The 25,581-nt window shown below is 60.5% G+C and overlaps 1 long non-coding RNA gene across 1 annotated transcript; it reads right to left on the bottom strand.

Moving 5' to 3' along the window:
- Positions 1 to 20,617: 20,617 nt before the first annotated feature.
- LOC135575680 (uncharacterized) lies at positions 20,618 to 21,239 on the bottom strand. Its single transcript, XR_010466910.1, has 2 exons — positions 21,105 to 21,239; positions 20,618 to 20,820 (listed from the first exon to the last, which is right to left on the bottom strand). It is a non-coding gene; the product is annotated as an uncharacterized LOC135575680 (long non-coding RNA).
- Positions 21,240 to 25,581: the final 4,342 nt, after the last annotated feature.

Genomic DNA, 25,581 nt, shown 5'->3' with positions numbered 1-25,581 from the left:
CTTTCTCTGTTGGCTCTGAGCAGCTGCTGCCAGCCCAGGCTTGGAGACAGGTCCTTGGGGAGCCCAAGCTCTGCCTTTTGGGGAGCTCCATGGGGGAGATAGGGGCAGAATGCTCTGGGGAACCCTGTCAGCAGCTGGGGACGCCCTGAGGGGCTGGGGGGAAGGAGGAGAGGGGACAAGGAGGGGGCAGCCTCGGGGAGGGGGAGCTGGCAGGGCTTTGGGTGGAGGGGCAGAGCTTGGCCGGGCAGGCAGCACCCCAGCACTGTGTGGCAGAATGCAAACCCCCCTCCCTCCTTCAGGATGGCACATCTCCCCCTTTTCTCTGCTACTTGAGGCTAACAGCTTCTTTTGTTTGGCCCGGAGCACCCTGGCTCCTGGGACACTGGGAGAGGGGAGTGCCGAGCCGCTGGGCGCCAGCGGCCAGGGTAAGGCTTCAGGGGCACCCGCAGCCAGTGTGGGGGGTGCAGAGAAGCTTCTAGAGTGCCTACAGTCAGATCTGATCAGATAAAAACGGGACGCTCGTTGAGACCCGGCCCCATTTTGTGTGGGGGTCTCTTGGAGTACGAGCTTAGCCACTGCCGCCAGGAGAGCCCCCTCCCTGGGATGGAGACTCCGCTTGCCTCGCCGCCACGGATGTAAGTAAAACTTCTCGCAAGACTGCGAGTAGTATACTTATACTTTCCGTGCACATATGCACGTATAACTTTGCGCACTCCATTTGAGCGCGTATAAATTTACCCTCGCCGAATCGCGGGTGTATTTTCCTACCGTGCACATATGCACGAGTAACTTTGCGTGTGCATTTGCACGCGTACTTTATCTCTTTAAAATAATCCCGCACCGTGTTAGGCAAGTGTGTACTTCTCCAGGACTCAGGGCCAGCTCCGGCATTTTTTTGAGTGAAGCCCCATGTATGCATGCTGTGAACTGCCTGATTGGTTGTATCAGTTGCTGCCCCTCAAATAATTTTCCTCAGCTGATATCCGAACCTTTATTTAAGTCACTTTGGAGTGCTAAAACCCTGTTCCTCGCCAGTTTAATGAAAGTTGTTTTGGACTCTGTTGTCCCTTAAATGAACCTGCGAGGACTCTCCGTGACACACCGCCCTTGGGGGGCTGGTGGGAACCCCCTGGCACGTGGCTCCATCGGGGACATGTCTGGTCCACTCCCCGGTCTCAGCTGCTCCGCTTCAGTTGGAGAGTGCAGAGTGCCAGCTCTGCTGGGCTGAGCATCCCCGGTTTTGGGATGCAGGAGGTTTGCTCAGGGGCTTTCCTCCTGCCTGTGCAGGCAGGGCAGGCAGGGCTGGCAGCTCCCCTGCCCACGGGCCACACTTTTGCTTGGCTGTATGAACAGCCCTTGTCTCTTGTCGGGCCTTGGGTGGCTGGGCTGGCACCGCCGGCATCGCCTGGCTGGGGAAACTGAGCACCCATCAACTCGAGCTGCCCGGTGCTTTCCTGCGACTGCAAAGCGCTGCGACACGGCGGCTGCGGGCACCCCGGGGCGGGGCACGAAGCTGCTGCGTCCCCCCAGTTCTGGATCCCCCGACCCAGAGCAAAGCGCTCCCCTCCTCCGGCTGCCGACAGCCAGCCCGGCTTCTTGCACAGCCCCCTGGCTCCCCCCTCACCCCGTCCCCCCAGTTAGTGCCAGGGGGTGCTTCTGAAGCCCATGGACACCTCAGCCCCAGCCGGGGTGCAGGATGGGCCTCTGCTGGCTCTGCCCTGGTGCCCACTGGTTTGCTCCCCGTGATCCCTCTGGGGACCCTGGATACCACTGGATCCACCTGGGCACCCCCAAAGCGCCTTTTTAGCACTTATTTTTCTCCTGAAAAAGCAAACACAGGGGGCTTTCTGCCATCCTGCCCCAGGGACCCCCACTCAGACCACACCAGCGCTTGGTTGCCCATCGCCATTTATTGCAGCCGCTGCCGGCTCAGCGCCCGGGGCGGTGGGACCGGGGCCGGGACCCCCGTCCTGCCCGGCTGTCAGGGCGCTGATTTAATGCGGTGTGGCAGCAGCTTCGGTGCCTGGGTGAGGCGTCCGGGAGCTGAGGCTGGTTGGCGCTTCAGCACGGCTAACAGCAGCGGGGAGGCGGTGCCTGGGGGCGAGGGGCAGGGTCAGCCACAGACACCCACCAACAGGGTCCTGCCCCCACCCTGAAGCACACAGGCTGTTGTCCCACACTGCCCAGCACCACCCCACATGTGCCCCCAGCTCCCTCCAGCTCCACCACAGGGACCGGCTGCCCCAGCAGCCAGTGCTCCCCCCACAGCCCAGCCCAGACCCCAGACCCCCGTCCAACCCTGCCCAGCTGTGGGCACAGACCCGTCCCCCCAGACAGCGGGGTGTCCTCTGCCCCCCGGTGCCCTGACAGGGCCATACTTTTCTGGCTCCTCGAGGTCGAGGTCTCTGGGGTGGCCGTTGGTGTTGTGGGCAGCTGAGAGCCCCCCATCATGGAGAGCTGCTCGTCCTGCCGCTTCCCATCAGTGCCGTCCTGGCCCGACAGCTGCATCGCGTCCTTCTGGGAAGGCGACAGCGTGTGACCCAAACACGGGGCCCCATTCCACGTCCCCCAGCATCCCTCCCCCAGCCAGCTCTCCCCGGGGAAACTGAGGCACAGATCCCCCCGCAGGCTCAGCATCCCCCTCCCCACCTCTGTCATCCCTACCTTGTTGGGGCGGCGGGCACTGGGTTGGGACGGCCGTGGGGTGCTGGGCGGTTGGGGCTGGAAGCGCGGGGGCGTGACGGTGTGTGGGCCCCCACAGCTCCGCGGAACAGTGGGGTATCTGCACTCGCCCGTCCGCTCCCTGTGGGACAGGACATGGGGGTGCTCAGTGCCTGGCAGGTGGCACCCCATGTGTCACTCGACGCCAGGGAGGGGTCGGGGGCTGCTCCCTGTTCAGGGGGCAGTTACTCACGGTCCAGGTGCCAGCATGTTGAGGGGCCGGTCACAGGACAGGCAATGGAAACCGGGCAGCAGCTGCCTGGAGGGGGGAGAAAAGGGCTGGGGAGCTCCTGGGGGGCACAGCCCCACCTGCACACCAGCCACAAAAAGCCTCTGCACCCACCCCCCAAGACTGGTTCAGGAGGGCTCCTCCCACACGTGCCCCCTCATTGTGCCGCCTCTATCGCTGCGAAGCTGCAGCTGGCAGGAGCACAAGGCACAGCCACTTGCTCAGCATCCCCAGGGGTGCTGCCCACGTGGCTCCCACGCCAGGTACCACACCGGCACGAGCCGGGACAGCCAGCAGGAACAGGGCCAGCACTGCCAAAGCCACCACTGTCCCCATCGCACTCACTTCCTAATCCCAGCGGCATTGTCACGCTCTGCCTGCAGCGCCTTCTCCTGGAGCTGCCCGCTGAGGCTCTTCCACCGCTCCTCCTGCTGCTTCCGGAACGCCCCCAGCTCCCGGCGGTCCAGCTGTGGACGGGTGACACCCTCAGCCAGCTACCCCAGGATGGGACATGGCGGTCCCCGGGGGCACAGCCGGGAGGGGGGACCCTCGCAAGGATGCTGCCTTAGGCTGCCAGGCCCCAAGGTGCCAGTTCTGCGTGGAGGGGACGAGCCCTCACCTTGCAGTCCATCTGCCTCTGCAGCTCTTTCTGGAACTGGAGCCAGCCGTTCTCCTGGCCCGTCACCCGGCTCGTCACCTCCTCCATCATCTTGGTCAGCCGGTCCTCGCACGCCTCAAGCTGGCTGCGACTGACTTTGTCAGCCAGGGCGCCTTTGTCTGCTTTCTAGCAACGGGGAAAGGCAGGAGAGCGGTGGGGACAGGATGCAGAGACAACAGGAGAGGGGAAGTGGCTACGTGGTCCTGTTCACCCCATCACCCCCGTGGCGTTGGTCCCACCAGCCGAAGGGACTCGGGGTCACAGAGGGACCTGGCAAGGGACCTGCAGCCGGGCTGGAAATCCTCCCTCCCCCTGGCTGGTTCTGCCAGCCGGCACCCAAGGGACAAGGGGTGTTTGTCACCCTGCCAGGGACACCCTTGACTGGCACCGGGGCCCCTTGAGCCCGTACCTCATCGATTCCCAAAACCAGCAGCTCCTCCTTGTCTGCTTGCTTCTTCTCCAGCCTCCCCAGGGCCTGGGACAGAGCCTTCCAAGGCAGACAGCAGCCCGTGATGCCACGGCAGGGTCGGAGCTGCCCCCGGCCAGCCGAGCACCCCCTGCCTCCCCACCCCATCAGAAACCTCCAGGAAAGGCATGGGGAAGCTGTGCAGGGCTGCGAGCAGGGTGGCAGGGGGACAGACCCCTTGGGGTCCCAGCCTGGGCTCTGCACGCGGGTCACAGCCACCCACCTTGACGTCATTCTGCTCCTGCTGGCGATCCTGCTGGAGGTTTGCAAGGTCCGAGCTGAACTTCTCATAGCCTTTTTGGAGCTGCACGATGCTGGTCTGGAGGCACTTGAGCTGCTCGTCCTGCTGCAGGGACTAAGAGGACAAGGCGGTGCTGAGCAAGGGGGTGGCTGCCCCACGGGGGCAGACCCAGGGTATTTTGGCTGATGGCCACGGGCCCTCAGTGCAAGCAGGACATTTGCTCCAAGGCTTTAATTCCCTTCCGTGCTGCTGACTCCGACAAGCCAATTAGGGGGGCAGCGAGGGGCTCCCCCACGTTAGAGCAAAGCAGAAATGCCTGGGGGGTCCTGGCAGCTCAAGCCCCCTACACCGCATCTCCTTACCTGTCTCCTCCACTTCGGATAATTGTCCACCTTGCCGCCCGCCTTCTGGGCCAGGGACTCCACCTGCTCCTCGAGCTTCTCGCAGCGCTGGAGGAGCTTCCCCAGCAGCACCCTGGTGTCCGGGCTGCAGAAGTGGCACCCTGCGTGCTCGTGTCCCCCGCTCTGCACCGTCGCCCTCGGCTCGTCCTGCTGCTGGCAGGGGAGGAGGAATCAGCTCTGAGCCGGGCTGGATGCCGCCCACAAGCCCAGGTGCCGTGGAGGCTCCATGGCCCCATCCAGCCAGGGGACGTGGCCGGGACCCCGCCAGGACTCCCCCCGAGCCAGCGGGGGCTGGGAGCGCTGCCCCCGGGCCTCACCTCTGCCTGCAGCTGCTGCGCTGCCTCCATCACCAAGTTATTCACGTACTTGGCCGCAAACTGCTCCAGCTCGGCCTGGGTCGGCTCCTGCTGCTTCCCCAGCTCCTTGCGCTCTGCCTTGACCTTCTGTCCCTTGGGCCTGGCCAGCGAGACGGGGGCAGGGGCAGGCTTAGCCTTCGTGGGGGTGTCCCTCGGCCCCCAAACTGGGATGCTCCCAGACCCCAGGCTCCCTCGCAGCCCTGCGGGGTAGGAAACCCTCTCCCATCCTTTTACCGTGGCTGTCGGGTCATCTGGCCGCTGCCGTCTGCTTTTCTGCCGGCTCCAGACCCCCTCGTCTTTCTGGGAGCATCCTCCACCTTGCTGATCTGGGAACGGCAGTGGGGGCGGTGAGGGCACAGCCCCCTGTGTCATTCCGGCACGGGGACCCTTCGGCTGCCCCCTCCCTGCCCAAACTGGCATCCCCGCAGCCCCTCGGGGACTGCTGCCGGCTCACCTTCTCCTCCTCCCCGCGGAGGGCCCTGGCCATGTCTTGTAGGAAGGACACCTGGCACCTGAGGTCGGCCAGGATGCTGGTGATGCTCTCCCGGCCTAGAGGGACATGGTGCAAGGGGATGTGCTGTTGGTGAGGGGGTCTCTGAGCATGACGAGCCCCTGACCCAGGGTGACCCCACGCCAAAAAACCCCCGCCAGTCCTCCCGTGCTCTCACCTCCCTTCGGGAAGAGCCGGCGCAAGTTCTCAAGATCCGCATGTTCTGCTTTGGTAGATTTAAGCTGCTCCACCTGCTCCTTCAGACCAGTGCAGAGGTGGCCGAGCTGCCCAACCTGGGAGAGAACCTCCCGCATCTCCGACTCGTAGCTGGAGGTGCTGGTGGAGCCCCAGGGCTTGGCCGGCTCTTGGGCATCCCCTGGAATGGTGGCTTGGGAGCTGGAGGACCCAGGCTGCACCCCAGGGGTGGTGGTGTGGGTCCCAGGGGATCCTGGCTGCATCCCTGAGGTGCTGGCCTGGGTACCCCGTGATCCTGCCTGCATCCCCGCGGTGGTGGCGCCGGCACCAATAGACCTCGTGTGATCAGAGGGAGCGCCTGACAACTTCACAGGGGTCGCTGGTTCCCCCTGTGTCCCTGCTTGCATCCCCAGGGAGCCAGACCCTGCAGTCCCCTTGCCGGTCTCCATCCCAGGCCGTGTCCCACGTCCCTTCGGCCCCAGTGCTGAGCTCCTCCTGGACTGGCTGTCCACGGCCACCTGGGTGGGCTCGGAGGGGGCAGACTGGCCCCCACCGCCCTCCTGGGAAGAAGAGGCAAAGGGCAGCAGGTTTACTGGCAGCTGGGCAGCCATGAGGACAGACCCCAGAACCCCCCGCCATGTCCCCAGTCCCTGTCCCCAAACCACCATCTCGCGGGGCCAAACTCGTGTTGAACATGAGAGCACAAATGCAAAGGGATCATGGAGTCAGCCCGGCCATGGAGCTGGGGGGATGGGACATCCAGGGATGGGACCCCCAGCATCACTGCCCAGCACCCCACCCCACAGGCTGTGCCCCGAGGCAGGAGGGCTGGTGTCCCCGAGGGAGCGGCGGACGCAGCCGCCTCCTGTCCCTGCGCAGCCCAGCAGCGTCCTGGGGCTTCCCCTGGAGCTGGGTGAGGAGAGGGACACCCGTTCAGATGTGGGAGCGGGATTTAAAGAGTATCCCCAAATGAACTGGGGCAGGAGACAGAGGGACGCTGGGCAGGGCTGTGCCTGGGGGCCGCGGCTGAATTGCACAGGTAGAGCTTTGTCTCCCCACCTTCCCCTCCCATGGTTCTATTTTGAGGGCTCTCTAGTTCAAAAGCGCCTTAGCAACTCCTGGGACACCCTTCCCACTCTTCCCTCCTGCTGCCCTTCACGCTGGTGACACCGATGGCCGTGGGGCACGGGCACAGTGTGACAGGGCAGCAGGAGCGGGGAGGGACGAGGGCCCAGCTCCCTCCCGGGGCATCAGGGGATGCTCACCAGGCCAAGTGTCTCCTGAATCTCCTGGATGTCTTCTGCCAGGCCAGAATGCGCCTCCTGCAGGGCATGCATGTCCTCTGCCAGGCCGACATGTGCCTGCTTCATCTCCTGGATGTCCTCTGTCAGGGCAGAATGCACCTTCTGCATGGCCTCCTGCATCTCCCTCATGTCCTTTTCCATGACAGAATGACCCTCCTGCATCGCTTGTTGCATGGCCCGCATGTCCTGTTCCATTCCAGAATGCGCCTCCTGCATCGCCTCCTTCATCTCGCGCATGTCCTCTGCCATGCCAGAGTGCGCCTTCTGCATGGCCCGCATGTCCTCTGCCAGGCCGCACTGCGCCTCCTTAAACTTGTTGATCTCCTCCCACAGGTGCTGGAGCGAAGCCCTTTTCTGGGAGAGCGGGTGGGGGGTGAGCCCAGGGGAGGGTCCCTGGGGACCTGGGCCCCGCTGTGCTCTGCTGCGGGAGCTCGGGCTTAACCCAGCCCTTGGGCTGAGGGCGGCACGACGGCAGCGCGGAGCCCAGAGGAGGGGGCGTCTCGTGGGGGAGCACCCAGGGACCAGCAAGAGCATCTACCTTGGAGACGGCTCTCTCCTCCTCCTTGGTTGTTGTTGGCATCAGCTCCTTGGCCATGGAGGAGACCTCGGAGTTGCTCCCGGTCCCCTCCAGCTGCTCCTCTGGTTTCCAGAGCTGCTGCCCTGTGCCCAGGGCTCCGTCCTCCTCCTTCTCCTGGCCAGGCTGGTCCTTGCTGTCCTGGTCCTTTGCCAGGCCGGGGACCGGGCTCTGCCCTGGCTCCAGGACAGACAGCTGCAGCTGGCCCAGCTGCCCGATGATGGCCTCGAGCAACTTGTGAAGCGCCACGAAGTCAACAACCCCCAAATTGGGTGTCCCGATGGCGGCCTTCAGCATCTCCAGCAGACCGAGTGTGGCCATCGCTGCTGCTCTGCCGGAAAACACGGAGCCTGATGTGGGAAGACGGGAGCTTTTCTGTCCAGAGGTGATCTTGGAGGGATGGGCAGCCAGCAGCCTTTCTCCTGCTCCTTCTTGCCACAGAAAGCAATCAGTCACCAAAACAGATCCAAGTGCCGAAAGCAATCCAAGTGATGAAAGCGATCCAGTCACCAAAGCGATCCAAGTGCCAAAAGTGATCAAACCACCAAAAGCGGTTCAACCACCAAAAGCGATCAAACCACCAAAAGTGATCCCACCACCAGAAGTGATGCAACCACCAAAAGCGATCAAACCACCAAAAGTGATGCAACCACCAGTAGTGATCCCACCACCAAAAGCGATCCAACTGCCAAAATGAGTCCACCACCACAGTGATCCCACCACGGCAAGTGATCCCACCACGGCCAGTGACCAAATGGGCGAGGGGCACAGGTGACAGGGGACAATATAGTGTCTCTGTTGCCCGGCAACAGCCGCCCCAGGAGCCAGCGGGCGCCGCCCTGGTCCTTTGTGATGAAGTCACCCACGGGATGGGAGATGCTGAGGCTCCCTCCTGCCTTTCCCACTTTACCACCCACAATGCAGCTGGTGACACCTCAAATGTTGTGGCAGGTCACTGCAGCCCGTGCCCAGATTCAAAAGACAATCGCACAGGTCATGGGGAATGAAATCTCCTTTCACTGAACTAAATACCCTCAGTTTTAATGGCAGAGAGAATGGCTTTATCCGTGTTGTGCTCTAAATCAAACTCTCCCGACGTTTCACCCTTTCCTTTCCCCATGGCACAGTTGGCCTCGGAGGCGATTCCCCTTGGTGGCAGATGTGCAGCGACTGGCTCACGAGTGCACCAGCACTGGGAACCTGGGCTGAAAACAAGGTCAAAGTGCCTGGTTTAGGACGCCTTTCCCTGCGGTTCATCAAGCAGAAGGATGTCTTTTGAGAGGGAGCTGTTCTGAAGGGATTTCTTCTGCCTCTCTTGACCGTTGGCACGAGCCAGCGGCTGCTGACCAGGAAATGTGCTCATCGCTTGCTCCCTCATGAACACTGTCCTGGCCTTTGCAGCTAGAACGACATAAACCAGAGGATGTTTCCTGTCACCTGTGCAAGAAGGTGGTTCAAATGCAATGGTGGTTCAATGCTTGCCTGTAAGCAGCACGAACTGCTCTAGAGACAGCTCTTTGCTGGGGATGGAGCTGTGAGAGAGGTTCTCCAGCTGGCACGGCTGCCTCCCTTTTGAAACACGGGCCATCTTTTGCTGGCATTGCCGTCCCTCAGCCTGATGGCTCTGACACCTCCTCTGATGCTTCAGAAACGGTGCTGCTATCTGCACAGCCATTGCAAGATCCTTTTGCACTGGGAACTGAAGCTGCTCCATAGCTGAAAGGGAGACCCCAACACAGAAAGCAGGGCTGCCATGATTCCTCTGAGAGTGAACCCCACATCCCAAAGAAAGCCGGTCCTTGGAGATGGCCAAGTTTGGAGCAGCGCTGTCACACGTGAGCTGCGAGTCACACAAGGAAGAGTTCCAGAGGACGGAGCGTGTCCCCAGATGGCTTTTGCCAGCGCTGACTGAGGAAGAGGCGTCCTGTCCAGGGACCTCTGCAGAGACATCTCCAGGCAGAGCAAGACACTGGGGGGCAACAGCCCCCCTCAAACCCCAGTTTTGCACCCCAAGTGGCCGCACGGCAATGGGCAAGCCTTCATCCCGGGCCAGAGATGCTGGCTCCAGAAGTCATGGCTTGCTCCCGGGAGGGTCTTTTTGTGTCAGAACCTCCTGTGTTTCGCCACGCATTTTTCACGGTCAATGACTTTCATTTCTTTTCCCTCTACGCTCTCCTCCGGTTTTGCCATGGAGAGCAGATGCCAACAGTCTGTTCCAGCCTTACGGGATCTTGCAGACTTCTCCTTTGCTGTCTGTGGTGCTGGTGATTGCCTTCTGCTGCCCCTGGTTCATGTTGAAGACTAATTCCTGGCAGACGTGGTTGGTGCTGCTGAGCAACACTCTTGGCTTTGTGCTAGTGCTCAGTAGGACACCGACAAGAAAGCAGGTGTCAAAAACCTCTCGGTTCTTGTGTTGAATGGTGTAGTGTATCCAGGAGTCTATTCCAGCAACCTTAATTGCGGTTAATGTGGTTAAGAGTACTTGATAGGGTCTGTCCCAACGTTCTTTTAAAGTTTCTTTATTCCAAGTTCTTATATGCACCGTGTCTCCATGCTCTGTATCCTGTACTGGATTCTCAAGTGCTAGTGGGCGATTCCACACTAGTGCGGATCTGAGTTGATTCAGTGTCCTGCCGAGAGGCAACACATAATTGTAGAAGTCCTGATTACCTTTTACATGTACACTTGGATCTGGATCCGGTGCTTCATATGGCTTGCCATACAGAATTTCGTATGGACTTACTGACATTCCACTCCTAGGTTTAATTCTAATACACAACACCACTATTGGCAAGGCCTGAGCCCATTGAATTTTTGCTTCCTGACAAATCTTGCTAAGTTGCCTTTTTAGGATCTATAGGCATGCCTGAGATTTGCATGCCTTGGACTACTGGATGTATTAACCGAATAAAGCACAGGATCATACACGGCACAAACAGTAAACCCAGAAATGCACATGCTATCACGAACCCTGTTTTCTTCCACCAGGCTACCATTTCGAGACCAATATCCATCAGGTGGGCCTGGGTACCAAGTGGGAGCAATAGAGGTATTTGATGAATTTACCCGCGACACTAGCTTACAAGAGGTTCGTCCAATGTATCAGTCATTTGAGACCCCCCCACATATCCAGCATGAGGTGACATTTAATTCCTGGGCTATTTTCCATAAGATCTATAAACAGGTTTTTCCCTACTGTGGGTAATTGTAATCCCTTGTCTTTTTGCCTTATTTCTTCTTACCAATCTTTGCTTTTCTGTAGTGGCAGAGCCCCCCCGCCCCGGGGGGATGGGGCTGTCGCCAGCCTGGCTGAGAGGTGAAGCCAGAGACAGAAGAAACTAAAGGAGCGTTGTTGTAAGGCGCGTGGACAGGGCAGCTTTGCTATAAAGCCAGCCCACTCCGGCAATAAAGCGAACTCTGTGAACATCACATTGCTGTGTCAGGTTCCGTGTCTCGCGTGGAAAGAGCAACATTTTGGTGACCCCGACGTGATACTTCGTATCGAAGCAAGATCGTTGGGACGTGAAGACGCCAGGAAAGGCACCTGGAGGGCGAAGTTAGCCCTGCGCTTGAAGAATAGCGGAAAGCAGGCCTGCGGAGAAGCAGGTGGCGTGGGAAACACGGCATCCGCGGAAGAAAAAATCATAATGCAAAGTGTTCTGCAGCTGAATGCACGAACAGGAAGGTATTTTGAAACAGACGCGTTAAAGCGCCTGCTGCGATTCGCCCAGCGGAAGGCGTGTGTCCCCTTCGACGGACGGATTTTTTTCTCCCGGTACACGGGAGGACACAGGGACCGAACTGTGGGATGCGGTCACAAGGGGCAGCCGCGAGGCTTGCGACCTCGCCGGGCCGTGGCGGGAGGTCAGGCGGCTGATGCAGGAGGTCTCAGCGGAGCCGGAGCTGTGTGCCGTCCCCCCGGAGCCGCCCGCCGCGAGCTGCCCCCCCTCCGAGGACTCTGAAGAATCGATACCGCTGGTATGTCCCGTGTCAGATTTGGATTTCTGGGGCGGAGAGCAAATTATACCCTCTGCGCCCTTTGAGCCATCGCCTGCCTCCGACGAGCATCGGCAGCAACCAGCAAGGTTCAACGAGCCCGGACAGGTTAATCCAGCTGAAGTGCCGTTGCCGGAGGACCCGGTGGAGCACGAGAACGCAGCACCGCAGAATCGCCCTGGCTTCCAGGAGGAGAGTGTGGGAAACTACAGCGGGTTTGTGGAATCCTTGTCAGAAAATATGGGAATAGAGATGAGCCTTGAAGATATTAAGATTTACCCTTGAGAAGGATGGGAGTAAAGGAGTATCCGGAGATATGGAGTTGTACCCGTGAGAAAGGAGAGATGTACCCGTGAGAGAGAAGGGGATAGAAGAATAACATGGATGATAGCAAAATTAACCAGTGAGATGTTAGTGCTGTAACTTGTAACCAATAGTGAAAAGACACATGAACTGGTAGAATTGTATAAAAATGCACTTATAGCAATCAATAGCATCCATTCCTTTCATCTTGAAAGAACTTGGCCTATGTCGCTTGTCCGTCTCAACCGCGACAGGAGAGCCACGTGCAGAGCCCGAAGGACTTACTGAGACGGCAGGAGAGCCAGATGCAAGAAGTTCTAGACGCCGTGAGGCGACTAGATGGCGGTAACAGTAAAACTTCGTGGTTAAGAGCATATCAAAAGGCGTCAGATGCGATGAAGGACGGGCTGGAGGCAACTGGCAGGGGATGTGAAAAACGGGGAAAACAGGAAAGGGAGGGGGCGGAATTAGACCTCACTCCTGAGGAGCTCCGTATTAAAAGGGAGCGAACACAAAAATGGGCTAGACAATGTGTTGAAGGTGGGATGTGGTCCGTAAGAGGAGCAGATGAATATTTGAGATCGTGGTATGGAAAAGGGCTGGAGACTGGGTTAGATGGGTTTGCAAATATGCGTCGACTTACTGATCCACAGGGAAGCACAAGGGAATTGTATAGCAGTGATAGTAATGATAATCCAAGGGTTTTGCAGCAAACGCAAGGGCTTGCTCTGGCAGCAGTGAGTTACCCAATATAGGTAACCCTGTGCCACCCTATTCTACAATAAAGCAGGATCCTGGGGAACCATATATGAAGTTTGTGGACCGTTTAAAAGAAGCTATAGATGCTTCTCCTAACCTGATTCCAGAGGCAAAAGCTGCTGTGGGGAAAGATTTGGCCATGATGAACGCAAACACCCAATGCCAACAGATATTAGCCGCTTTGGGAAAAACTGCTTCTCTAGCAGAGATGGTGGAAGCTTGCACACGGGTACCGATCACGCAACAGGAGGTAGAAAAGGCAAAACTACATGCTCAAGCCCACGCTGCGGCCTTGGCTGCAGCACTTAAGCCTGCGATGAAAGGCCGAAGCCCTTCTGTCCTGGTTTTGTTAAAAACCAGTTTCTCTTTCAGTGATTTTGCCTGTCAGCTAAAGCTTCATATTAACTGCATTTTCCTGGAGAACCAGACACATGTTTTGGTAAAACTAGCAATGGAATGCTTATTGATAAGCACGGATGGACATCTCGCAGTGCATTGCTAATGCATTTTTCTCTGTTCCTGTAGCAGCAGAGTGCAGGCCGCAGTTCGCTTTCACCTGGGGGGGCATCCAGTACATGTGGAATCGCTTGCCCCAGGGGTGGAAACGCAGTCCTACCATCTGCCATGGGCTGATCCAGACCACCCTGGAGCAAGGTAAAGCTCCAGAACACTTGCAATATATTGATGACATCACCGTATGGGGTGACACGGCGAAAGAAGTCTTCGAGAAAGGTGAGAGAATAATTCACAGCGAAAGAAGTCTTTGAGAAAGGTGAGAGAATAATTCAGATTCTTTTGGATGCTGGTTTTGCCATAAAACGAAGCAAGGTCAAGGGACCTGCCCGAGAGATCCAGTTTTAGGAATAAAATGGCAAGACGGCCATCATCAGATCCCAATGGATGTGATCAACAAAATTGCAGCAATGTCTCCACCTACTAATAAAAAGGAGACACAGACTTTCTTGGGCGTTGTAGGTTTTTGGAGAATGCATATTCCTGACTACAGCCAGATTGTGAGCCCTCTCTATTGAGTGACTCGTAAAAAGAACCAATTTGAGTGGGGCCATGAACAGCGACAAGCCTTTGAACAAATTAAGCGTGAGATAACTCATGTGGTGGCCCTTGGACCAGTTCGGACTGGACTAGATGTTAAAAATGTGCTCTACACCGCAGCCGGAGATAATGGACTTACCTGGAGCCTCTGGCAGAAAGCACCAGGAGAAACCCGAGGTCGACCCTTAGGTTTTTGGAGTCGAGGATACAAAGGATCTGAGGCCAACTATACTCCAACTGAAAAAGAGATACTAGCAGCATGCGAAGGAGTTCGAGCTGCTTCAGAAGTGATCGGTACTGAAGCACAGCTCCTCCTGGCACCTCGACTGCCGGTGCTGAGTTGGATGTTCAAAGGGACGGTTCCCTCTCCACATCATGCAACCGAAGTTACGTGGAGTAAATGGATTGCATTGATCACGCAACGAGCTCGAATTGGAAGTCCCAATCGCCCAGGGAGCTTAGAAGTGATTACAGACCGGCCAGAAAGCAAAGACTTTGGGATGTCTCCAGATGAGGAGGAGGTAACACGTGCTGAAGAAGCACCACCGTATAATACTCTGATAAGAGTATAATAGACTGATAAGCAGTATGCACTGTTCACAGATGGATCCTGTCGTCTTGTAGGAAAACATCGAAGGTGGAAAGCTGCTGTGTGGAGTCCCACACGACAAGTTACAGAAGCCACTGAAGGACAAGGTGAATCTAGTTAATTTGCAGAAGTGAAAGCCATCCAGCTGGCTTTGGACATTGCTGATCGAAAGAAGTGGCCAATACTTTATCTCTATACTGACTCATGGATGGTGGCAAATGCCTTGTGGGGGTGGCTACAGCAATGGAAGAAAAGCAACTGGCAGCGCAGAGGTAAACCCATTTGGGCTGCCACACTGTGGCAAGACATTGCTGCTCGGCTAGAGAGCCTGCCTGTGAGAGTTCGGCACGTAGATGCTCATGTGCCTAAAAGTCGAGCCACCGAGGAACATCTAAACCACCAACAAGCAGATCAAGCTGCTAAGATTAAAGTAGCTGAGGTGGACTTGGACTGGCAACATAAAGGTGAACTTTTCCTAGCCCAATGGGCTCATGATGCTTCAGGGCATCAAGGTAGAGATGCAACATATAAATGGGCTCGCGATCGAGGGGTGGATTTAACTATGGACACTATTTCACAGGTTATTCATGAATTCACTGTCGCATTTTAGACTATTTCCCTTTCATGTGTCCATCAGGTCTTGCTTTCTACCAACCTCCTTCCAACAAATGCTGGTTTCTGATCTCTCAGTCTGGCTCCTGCATCTTTCACTGTCCGGCTCCCCTTGCTTTTTCTTTAGGCTTTTCCTGCTTTCATTGTCAAGCTGCTTCGGATTTCTGGTTCCACTCAGTCCAGCACTAAGCCCCGCTCAGGTTCCCTCTCTCGCTCCCACCAGCGCTGTTTTGGCTCGGGTGGGATGCTGCCGGGCTCCAGTGTCCAGCGAAAACCAGCTGGAGAGAAACAACAGGCACTGCTATTTTCAGTGAGCCAGAGCTTTCTAGATTGGGTAAACCTCATTCTTCCCACGGTGTGTGAAGCACAACCTGCCTTTGTCAAATAATTCAGAGAGAAAAAATGCCTCTATCCTGATGCAAATGCTGCGGGGGATGCCAGTGTCCATCCCCTGCTGCAGGGGCTGCAGCAGCACGGTGCTGTCAGCAGAGCCTGGAGCTGCCGGCAGAGCCAGGAGATCTTGGCACGTTGCTTTATGGATGGTGACATTAGCACGGGAGAAGGGAACCTAATGTTAAAGACACTTTTCCAAGAGGAGCATTTTATGTATTGGCTTTGTAAGGATGGACTTCCCAGCTGTCCGCTCAGGAGGCTGCTGAGAAATGAGCTTTAACTGTGGGTGCAGAGCCAGTTTGAGAGTGAAACCTCTGAGTTGGAGAGGTTTGTGGCCAGAGTTTCAGCTCAGCTTTGACGCTGTTCCCCGACTGCCCGAGCCAGCGAGTCCCTCCCGCGGTGCCGGCAGCGTCCAGCCAGCCCGGCGCAGTGCAGGGGGTTCTCTGGGGCCAGATCCTGCACAGAGTCACCGCGTCACATCCCACCATCCTGCCCAGCCCGAGTGCTGCTGAGCCCAGGAGCTGCTCCCCAAGGTCCGAATTCTCTCCCAGCAGGCAGGGCTGCTTCCCACCTTCATTCCATCTCACTGGAGGGAGAGAAAAGTCCAAGAGCCCAGGCTGAATGGCTCCCAGAAGGGGGCTGCTCCCCCGGGAGGCCTGGCAGGGGGGCAAGGGGTGTCCCCCACCAGCACCAGGCTCTCAGGGGACATCCCGTACCCAGCAGGGCTCGCTGCGGTGGGGAGAAAAACTGCAGCTGGGCTCAGGCCTCTCTCCTCCCTGGCTCAGCAGCTCTGGAGCTGCCGGCACCCTGGGCACCCGCGGCAGAGCCGTCCCTGGAGGATCCGCGGGCAGCTGAGCCCCCTCCATCTGCTCGGCATGGCCAGGCCATGATGGGTTTTGTCTGAGATCACGCCTGGCCCCAGCAGCAGCACACAGCCCTCTGCCCGCGGCCTCTCTGCCCTCCTCCATGCTCACCGCTGGCGGCCACCAGCCTGGCATCCCCAGGCTCCCGGGCACAGGGCAGCGCTGGGGCTGTTATCTCAGCAGTGCTGGCAGCTGTCAAAGCAACCCGGGCCAGGGTTCACCTCCAGGTTGTTGGCACAGGCAGGCGGGTCCCAGCCTCACATGGCTGGACTTGGTTGGGGCTGCGAGTCTCTCAGAGCTGTGTGAAGAACCACACGTTGCCACCGGGTTGCCATCCAGGGCGAGTTGCTGCAGAAACAGCCAGTGCCACATGCGTGGTGCTGTGGGACGGATCCAGCTGGACCATGGGACTGATCCGGTTGAAAACTGCTTGTCAGAACCAGAGTGGGTTTCCTCTGCTGGCGGCGCTGCAGGTGGGGAAAAGGAGATGACCCAGTGGCCTCAGCCATCCCGTGTCCCCCTGGGCACATAGGGAAGGCTCAGGGGCTGATCCCTGCGGCGGGCGGAAGGTGACACTGTCCCTCCCCAGCCAAGCTCTGCCGGACCCCAAACGAGCACCCACACATGGCGCCAGCTGGTGTGGGGTGGGCAGGAGGCAGCCAAAGCCTCCGGGCTGTGCCAGCGCTGGGGTGGCCACCCTTGTTCTGCGGCTCTTTGTGGAGGGAGCTTCGTTAGGTCTCAAAACCTCAGTGTGGTGGGTGCAGAGGTGGCCACTGTGCCACTGTCCCAGCTAAGAGCACCCCGAGGCGGCAGGATCAGGGCACCCCACAGCGATGCTGTGACACCCTGGGGTGATGCTGGGGACATCAGGCTGGGGTACCCGCGGTGATGCTGGGGACACCGGGGCAGCCGGTGCCGCCCGCCGCCAGCGGCAGCAGCAGCTCCCGCTCCCGCTCCCTCGTCCTCCTCGTCCTTTTCCTCCTCCTCCCGTCCCTCTCCCCGCTCGCAGCCCCAGCCCGGCCGGGGGAGGAGCCGGCCGCGCACAAAACCGCCCGGCCGGCCCCTCCGGCCCCGCAGCGGCACCGGCACCGGCGGCGGGGGGTGCCCAGCGCCCGCCCGGGGCCATGAGCGCGCAGGGGCTGCGGAACCACGGGAACACCTGCTGCATGACCGTGGTGGTGCAGTGGCTCAGCGGCACCTCCCGCACCCACCGGCTCCTCCCGCACCCACCGGCACCTCCAGCACCCCCCGGCACCTCGCGCACCCACCGGCACCTCCCGCACCCACCGGCATCTCCAGCACCCGCCGGCACCTCCAGCACCCGCCGGCACCTCCCGCACCCACCGGCATCTCCAGCACCCGCCGGCACCTCCAGCACCCACCGGCACCTCCAGCACCCGCCGGCACCTCCCGCACCCACCGGCACCTCCCGCACCCACCGCACCCCCTGCCCCACACATCCCAGCTGCACCCCGTGCCCCCCACACTCACTGGGACCCCCTGCTGCTCCCAGCACCCCCAGCTCCCAGCACCCTCTCCTGTGCCACGTCCTCCCCATGGGCCTTGCTCTGCCCTGCCAAATGCCCCCAGCCCCGCTGTCCCTCCAGCCCCACTGCCGTCACCCACCTCCTGCCTTCAGCTGAGCTCTGACCTCCCTTGGGTGGGCGAACTCACTGTCCCGGCCACCCTCACGGAGCCCAAGAGTGAGCGCCGTGCTGGTCTTGGTGGTGCCACCAGGGGATGGTGCCACCAGGGGATGGTGCCACCAGGGGATGGTGCCACCAGGGGATGGTGCCATGGGAGCCCAACCCAGTGGCCTCAGGCCCTGTGGCTGAGTGCATGTCACATCCCTGCAGGGCACAGGCCAGTGTGCTGCGGACCTGCATCCATTTTAGGGACAAGGACAGGACAGCACTTTGATCCTGGCGTGGCAGCCCCCTATGCTCAGGGACACACGCCTGTGGGGTGACATTTCCCCAGGGACTTGCTGCTGCAATTAAACTGCTGCTGCCATGAAACTTTGCAAAGCGCTCAGAGGAGCTGCTGAGGGGCTGGACCTGCCCTGGTCAGGGTTTCTGGCGCTGCTGGGGGAGCTCATTGCCTTTAATTTCCCTGTAGCAAAGTCACCAGCTCTTGCAGCACTGCGCACAGGATTTCCATGCCCTCTGCTCCCAAACACGCAGGTTCCTTGGGCACAGAGAGACAAACAAACCCGACCAAACAGAAAAAAACACCCCAAACTTGCAGCCTTTGCTTTGAATTTCCTCCCTTCAGGTGGTTTTCTGCATCTGCCATGAACTGCCACCTGATTTTAGTTTTATTTAATCTGTCTAAACAAGATGTTAAAAATCAGAAGCGAGTCCGTGGCTCATGTTGTTTGAAGGCCATCGGGGGTGGCCTTGCTCCCTCTGCTGCCAGGAGAGCGGGGCTGGGACAGGCGAGGTGGTGGGACAGGCGAGAGGGGTCTTGGCTCTGGGGGGTCCCGGGGGTGCTGGAGCTCTGAGCCCTGCCCTGACGTGCTGGTTTGTGCTTTCTCTGTTGGCTCTGAGCAGCTGCTGCCAGCCCAGGCTTGGAGACAGGTCCTTGGGGAGCCCAAGCTCTGCCTTTTGGGGAGCTCCATGGGGGAGATAGGGGCAGAATGCTCTGGGGAACCCTGTCAGCAGCTGGGGACGCCCTGAGGGGCTGGGGGGAAGGAGGAGAGGGGACAAGGAGGGGGCAGCCTCGGGGAGGGGGAGCTGGCAGGGCTTTGGGTGGAGGGGCAGAGCTTGGCCGGGCAGGCAGCACCCCAGCACTGTGTGGCAGAATGCAAACCCCCCTCCCTCCTTCAGGATGGCACATCTCCCCCTTTTCTCTGCTACTTGAGGCTAACAGCTTCTTTTGTTTGGCCCGGAGCACCCTGGCTCCTGGGACATTGGGAGAGGGGAGTGCCGAGCCGCTGGGCGCCAGCGGCCAGGGTAAGGCTTCAGGGGCACCCGCAGCCAGTGTGGGGGGTGCAGAGAAGCTTCTAGAGTGCCTACAGTCAGATCTGATCAGATAAAAACGGGACGCTCGTTGAGACCCGGCCCCATTTTGTGTGGGGGTCTCTCGGAGTACGAGCTTAGCCACTGCCGCCAGGAGAGCCCCCTCCCTGGGATGGAGACTCCGCTTGCCTCGCCGCCACGGATGTAAGTAAAACTTCTCGCAAGACTGCGAGTAGTATACTTTCCGTGCACATATGCACGTATAACTTTCCGCACTCCATTTGAGCGCGTATAAATTTACCCTCGCCGAATCACGGGTGTATTTTCCTACCGTGCACATATGCACGAGTAACTTTGCGTGTGCATTTGCACGCGTACTTTATCTCTTTAAAATAATCCCGCACCGTGTTAGGCAAGTGTGTACTTCTCCAGGACTCAGGGCCAGCTCCGGCATTTTTTTGAGTGAAGCCCCATGTATGCATGCTGTGAACTGCCTGATTGGTTGTATCAGTTGCTGCCCCTCAAATAATTTTCCTCAGCTGATATCCGAACCTTTATTTAAGTCACTTTGGAGTGCTAAAACCCTGTTCCTCGCCAGTTTAATGAAAGTTGTTTTGGACTCTGTTGTCCCTTAAATGAACCTGCGAGGACTCTTCGTGACACACCGCCCTTGGGGGGCTGGTGGGAACCCCCTGGCACGTGGCTCCATCGGGGACATGTCTGGTCCACTCCCCGGTCTCAGCTGCTCCGCTTCAGTTGGAGAGTGCAGAGTGCCAGCTCTGCTGGGCTGAGCATCCCCGGTTTTGGGATGCAGGAGGTTTGCTCAGGGGCTTTCCTCCTGCCTGTGCAGGCAGGGCAGGCAGGGCTGGCAGCTCGCCTGCCCACGGGCCACACTTTTGCTTGGCTGTATGAACAGCCCTTGTCTCTTGTCGGGCCTTGGGTGGCTGGGCTGGCACCGCCGGCATCGCCTGGCTGGGGAATCTGAGCGCCCATCAACTCGAGCTGCCCGGTGCTTTCCTGCGACTGCAAAGCGCTGCGACACGGCGGCTGCGGGCACCCCGGGGCGGGGCACGAAGCTGCTGCGTCCCCCCAGTTCTGGATCCCCCGACCCAGAGCAAAGCGCTCCCCTCCTCCGGCTGCCGACAGCCAGCCCGGCTTCTTGCACAGCCCCCTGGCTCCCCCCTCACCCCGTCCCCCCAGTTAGTGCCAGGGGGTGCTTCTGAAGCCCATGGACACCTCAGCCCCAGCCGGGGTGCAGGATGGGCCTCTGCTGGCTCTGCCCTGGTGCCCACTGGTTTGCTCCCCGTGATCCCTCTGGGGACCCTGGATACCACTGGATCCACCTGGGCACCCCCAAAGCGCCTTTTTAGCACTTATTTTTCTCCTGAAAAAGCAAACACAGGGGGCTTTCTGCCATCCTGCCCCAGGGACCCCCACTCAGACCACACCGGCGCTTGGTTGCCCATCGCCATTTATTGCAGCCGCTGCCGGCTCAGCGCCCGGGGCGGTGGGACCGGGGCCGGGACCCCCGTCCTGCCCGGCTGTCAGGGCGCTGATTTAATGCGGTGTGGCAGCAGCTTCGGTGCCTGGGTGAGGCGTCCGGGAGCTGAGGCTGGTTGGCGCTTCAGCACGGCTAACAGCAGCGGGGAGGCGGTGCCTGGGGGCGAGGGGCAGGGTCAGCCACAGACACCCACCAACAGGGTCCTGCCCCCACCCTGAAGCACACAGGCTGTTGTCCCCCACTGCCCAGCACCACCCCACATGTCGCCCCAGCTCCCTCCAGCTCCACCACAGGGACTGGCTGCCCCAGCAGCCAGTGCTGCCCCCACAGCCCAGCCCAGACCCCAGACCCCCGTCCAACCCTGCCCAGCTGTGGGCACAGACCCGTCCCCCCAGACAGCGGGGTGTCCTCTGCCCCCCGGTGCCCTGACAGGGCCATACTTTTCTGGCTCCTCGAGGTCGAGGTCTCTGGGGTGGCCGTTGGTGTTGTGGGCAGCTGAGAGCCCCCCATCATGGAGAGCTGCTCGTCCTGCCGCTTCCCATCAGTGCCATCCTGGCCCGACAGCTGCATCGCGTCCTTCTGGGAAGGCGACAGCGTGTGACCCAAACACGGGGCCCCATTCCACGTCCCCCAGCATCCCTCCCCCAGCCAGCTCTCCCCGGGGAAACTGAGGCACAGATCCCCCCGCAGGCTCAGCATCCCCCTCCCCACCTCTGTCATCCCTACCTTGTTGGGGCGGCGGGCACTGGGTTGGGACGGCCGTGGGGTGCTGGGCGGTTGGGGCTGGAAGCGCGGGGGCGTGACGGTGTGTGGGCCCCCACAGCTCCGCGGAACAGTGGGGTATCTGCACTCGCCCGTCCGCTCCCTGTGGGACAGGACATGGGGGTGCTCAGTGCCCGGCAGGTGGCACCCCATGTGTCACGCGACGCCAGGGAGGGGTCGGGGGCTGCTCCCTGTTCGGGGGGCAGTTACTCACGGTCCAGGCGCCAGCATGTTGAGGGGCCGGTCACAGGACAGGCAATGGAAACCGGGCAGCAGCTGCCTGGAGGGGGGAGAAAAGGGCTGGGGAGCTCCTGGGGGGCACAGCCCCACCTGCACACCAGCCACAAAAAGCCTCTGCACCCACCCCCCAAGACTGGTTCAGGAGGGCTCCTCCCACACGTGCCCCCTCATTGTGCCGCCTCTATCGCTGCGAAGCTGCAGCTGGCAGGAGCACAAGGCACAGCCACTTGCTCAGCATCCCCAGGGGCGCTGCCCACATGGCTCCCACGCCAGGTACCACACCGGCACGAGCCGGGACAGCCAGCAGGAACAGGGCCAGCACTGCCAAAGCCACCACTGTCCCCATCGCACTCACTTCCTAATCCCAGCGGCATTGTCATGCTCTGCCTGCAGCGCCTTCTCCTGGAGCTGCCCGCTGAGGCTCTTCCACCGCTCCTCCTGCTGCTTCCGGAACGCCCCCAGCTCCCGGCGGTCCAGCTGTGGACGGGTGACACCCTCAGCCAGCTACCCCAGGATGGGACATGGCGGTCCCTGGGGGCACAGCCGGGAGGGGGGAGCCTCGCAAGGATGCTGCCTTAGGCTGCCAGGCCCCAAGGTGCCAGTTCTGCGTGGAGAGGACGAGCCCTCACCTTGCAGTCCATCTGCCTCTGCAGCTCTTTCTGGAACTGGAGCCAGCCGTTCTCCTGGCCCGTCACCCGGCTCGTCACCTCCTCCATCATCTTGGTCAGCCGGTCCTCGCACGCCTCAAGCTGGCTGCGACTGACTTTGTCAGCCAGGGCGCCTTTGTCTGCTTTCTAGCAACGGGGAAAGGCAGGAGAGCGGTGGGGACAGGATGCAGAGACAACAGGAGAGGGGAAGTGGCTACGTGGTCCTGTTCACCCCATCACCCCCGTGGCGTTGGTCCCACCAGCCGAAGGGACTCGGGGTCACAGAGGGACCTGGCAAGGGACCTGCAGCCGGGCTGGAAATCCTCCCTCCCCCTGGCTGGTTCTGCCAGCCGGCACCCAAGGGACAAGGGGTGTTTGTCACCCTGCCAGGGACACCCTTGACTGGCACCGGGGCCCCTTGAGCCCGTACCTCATCGATTCCCAAAACCAGCAGCTCCTCCTTGTCTGCTTGCTTCTTCTCCAGCCTCCCCAGGGCCTGGGACAGAGCCTTCCAAGGCAGACAGCAGCCCGTGATGCCACGGCAGGGTCGGAGCTGCCCCCGGCCAGCCGAGCACCCCCTGCCTCCCCACCCCATCAGAAACCTCCAGGAAAGGCATGGGGAAGCTGTGCAGGGCTGCGAGCAGGGTGGCAGGGGGACAGACCCCTTGGGGTCCCAGCCTGGGCTCTGCACGCGGGTCACAGCCACCCACCTTGACGTCATTCTGCTCCTGCTGGCGATCCTGCTGGAGGTTTGCAAGGTCCGAGCTGAACTTCTCATAGCCTTTTTGGAGCTGCACGATGCTGGTCTGGAGGCACTTGAGCTGCTCGTCCTGCTGCAGGGACTAAGAGGACAAGGCGGTGCTGAGCAAGGGGGTGGCTGCCCCACGGGGGCAGACCCAGGGTATTTTGGCTGATGGCCACGGGCCCTCAGTGCAAGCAGGACATTTGCTCCAAGGCTTTAATTCCCTTCCGTGCTGCTGACTCCGACAAGCCAATTAGGGGGGCAGCGAGGGGCTCCCCCACGTTAGAGCAAAGCAGAAATGCCTGGGGGGTCCTGGCAGCTCAAGCCCCCTACACCGCATCTCCTTACCTGTCTCCTCCACTTCGGATAATTGTCCACCTTGCCGCCCGCCTTCTGGGCCAGGGACTCCACCTGCTCCTCGAGCTTCTCGCAGCGCTGGAGGAGCTTCCCCAGCAGCACCCTGGTGTCCGGGCTGCAGAAGTGGCACCCTGCGTGCTCGTGTCCCCCGCTCTGCACCGTCGCCCTCGGCTCGTCCTGCTGCTGGCAGGGGAGGAGGAATCAGCTCTGAGCCGGGCTGGATGCCGCCCACAAGCCCAGGTGCCGTGGAGGCTCCATGGCCCCATCCAGCCAGGGGACGTGGCCGGGACCCCGCCAGGACTCCCCCCGAGCCAGCGGGGGCTGGGAGCGCTGCCCCCGGGCCTCACCTCTGCCTGCAGCTGCTGCGCTGCCTCCATCACCAAGTTATTCACGTACTTGGCCGCAAACTGCTCCAGCTCGGCCTGGGTCGGCTCCTGCTGCTTCCCCAGCTCCTTGCGCTCTGCCTTGACCTTCTGTCCCTTGGGCCTGGCCAGCGAGACGGGGGCAGGGGCAGGCTTAGCCTTCGTGGGGGTGTCCCTCGGCCCCCAAACTGGGATGCTCCCAGACCCCAGGCTCCCTCGCAGCCCTGCGGGGTAGGAAACCCTCTCCCATCCTTTTACCGTGGCTGTCGGGTCATCTGGCCGCTGCCGTCTGCTTTTCTGCCGGCTCCAGACCCCCTCGTCTTTCTGGGAGCATCCTCCACCTTGCTGATCTGGGAACGGCAGTGGGGGCGGTGAGGGCACAGCCCCCTGTGTCATTCCGGCACGGGGACCCTTCGGCTGCCCCCTCCCTGCCCAAACTGGCATCCCCGCAGCCCCTCGGGGACTGCTGCCGGCTCACCTTCTCCTCCTCCCCGCGGAGGGCCCTGGCCATGTCTTGTAGGAAGGACACCTGGCACCTGAGGTCGGCCAGGATGCTGGTGATGCTCTCCCGGCCTAGAGGGACATGGTGCAAGGGGATGTGCTGTTGGTGAGGGGGTCTCTGAGCATGACGAGCCCCTGACCCAGGGTGACCCCACGCCAAAAAACCCCCGCCAGTCCTCCCGTGCTCTCACCTCCCTTCGGGAAGAGCCGGCGCAAGTTCTCAAGATCCGCATGTTCTGCTTTGGTAGATTTAAGCTGCTCCACCTGCTCCTTCAGACCAGTGCAGAGGTGGCCGAGCTGCCCAACCTGGGAGAGAACCTCCCGCATCTCCGACTCGTAGCTGGAGGTGCTGGTGGAGCCCCAGGGCTTGGCCGGCTCTTGGGCATCCCCTGGAATGGTGGCTTGGGAGCTGGAGGACCCAGGCTGCACCCCAGGGGTGGTGGTGTGGGTCCCAGGGGATCCTGGCTGCATCCCTGAGGTGCTGGCCTGGGTACCCCGTGATCCTGCCTGCATCCCCGCGGTGGTGGCGCCGGCACCAATAGACCTCGTGTGATCAGAGGGAGCGCCTGACAACTTCACAGGGGTCGCTGGTTCCCCCTGTGTCCCTGCTTGCATCCCCAGGGAGCCAGACCCTGCAGTCCCCTTGCCGGTCTCCATCCCAGGCCGTGTCCCACGTCCCTTCGGCCCCAGTGCTGAGCTCCTCCTGGACTGGCTGTCCACGGCCACCTGGGTGGGCTCGGAGGGGGCAGACTGGCCCCCACCGCCCTCCTGGGAAGAAGAGGCAAAGGGCAGCAGGTTTACTGGCAGCTGGGCAGCCATGAGGACAGACCCCAGAACCCCCCGCCATGTCCCCAGTCCCTGTCCCCAAACCACCATCTCGCGGGGCCAAACTCGTGTTGAACATGAGAGCACAAATGCAAAGGGATCATGGAGTCAGCCCGGCCATGGAGCTGGGGGGATGGGACATCCAGGGATGGGACCCCCAGCATCACTGCCCAGCACCCCACCCCACAGGCTGTGCCCCGAGGCAGGAGGGCTGGTGTCCCCGAGGGAGCGGCGGACGCAGCCGCCTCCTGTCCCTGCGCAGCCCAGCAGCGTCCTGGGGCTTCCCCTGGAGCTGGGTGAGGAGAGGGACACCCGTTCAGATGTGGGAGCGGGATTTAAAGAGTATCCCCAAATGAACTGGGGCAGGAGACAGAGGGACGCTGGGCAGGGCTGTGCCTGGGGGCCGCGGCTGAATTGCACAGGTAGAGCTTTGTCTCCCCACCTTCCCCTCCCATGGTTCTATTTTGAGGGCTCTCTAGTT

Source organism: Columba livia, chromosome 18 (genome assembly GCF_036013475.1).
Source record: "Columba livia isolate bColLiv1 breed racing homer chromosome 18, bColLiv1.pat.W.v2, whole genome shotgun sequence".
NCBI classification, from domain to species: Eukaryota; Metazoa; Chordata; class Aves; order Columbiformes; family Columbidae; genus Columba; species Columba livia.
Note: the sequence above shows the minus strand (reverse complement) of the source record. Positions and strands in the feature narration are given on the sequence as shown.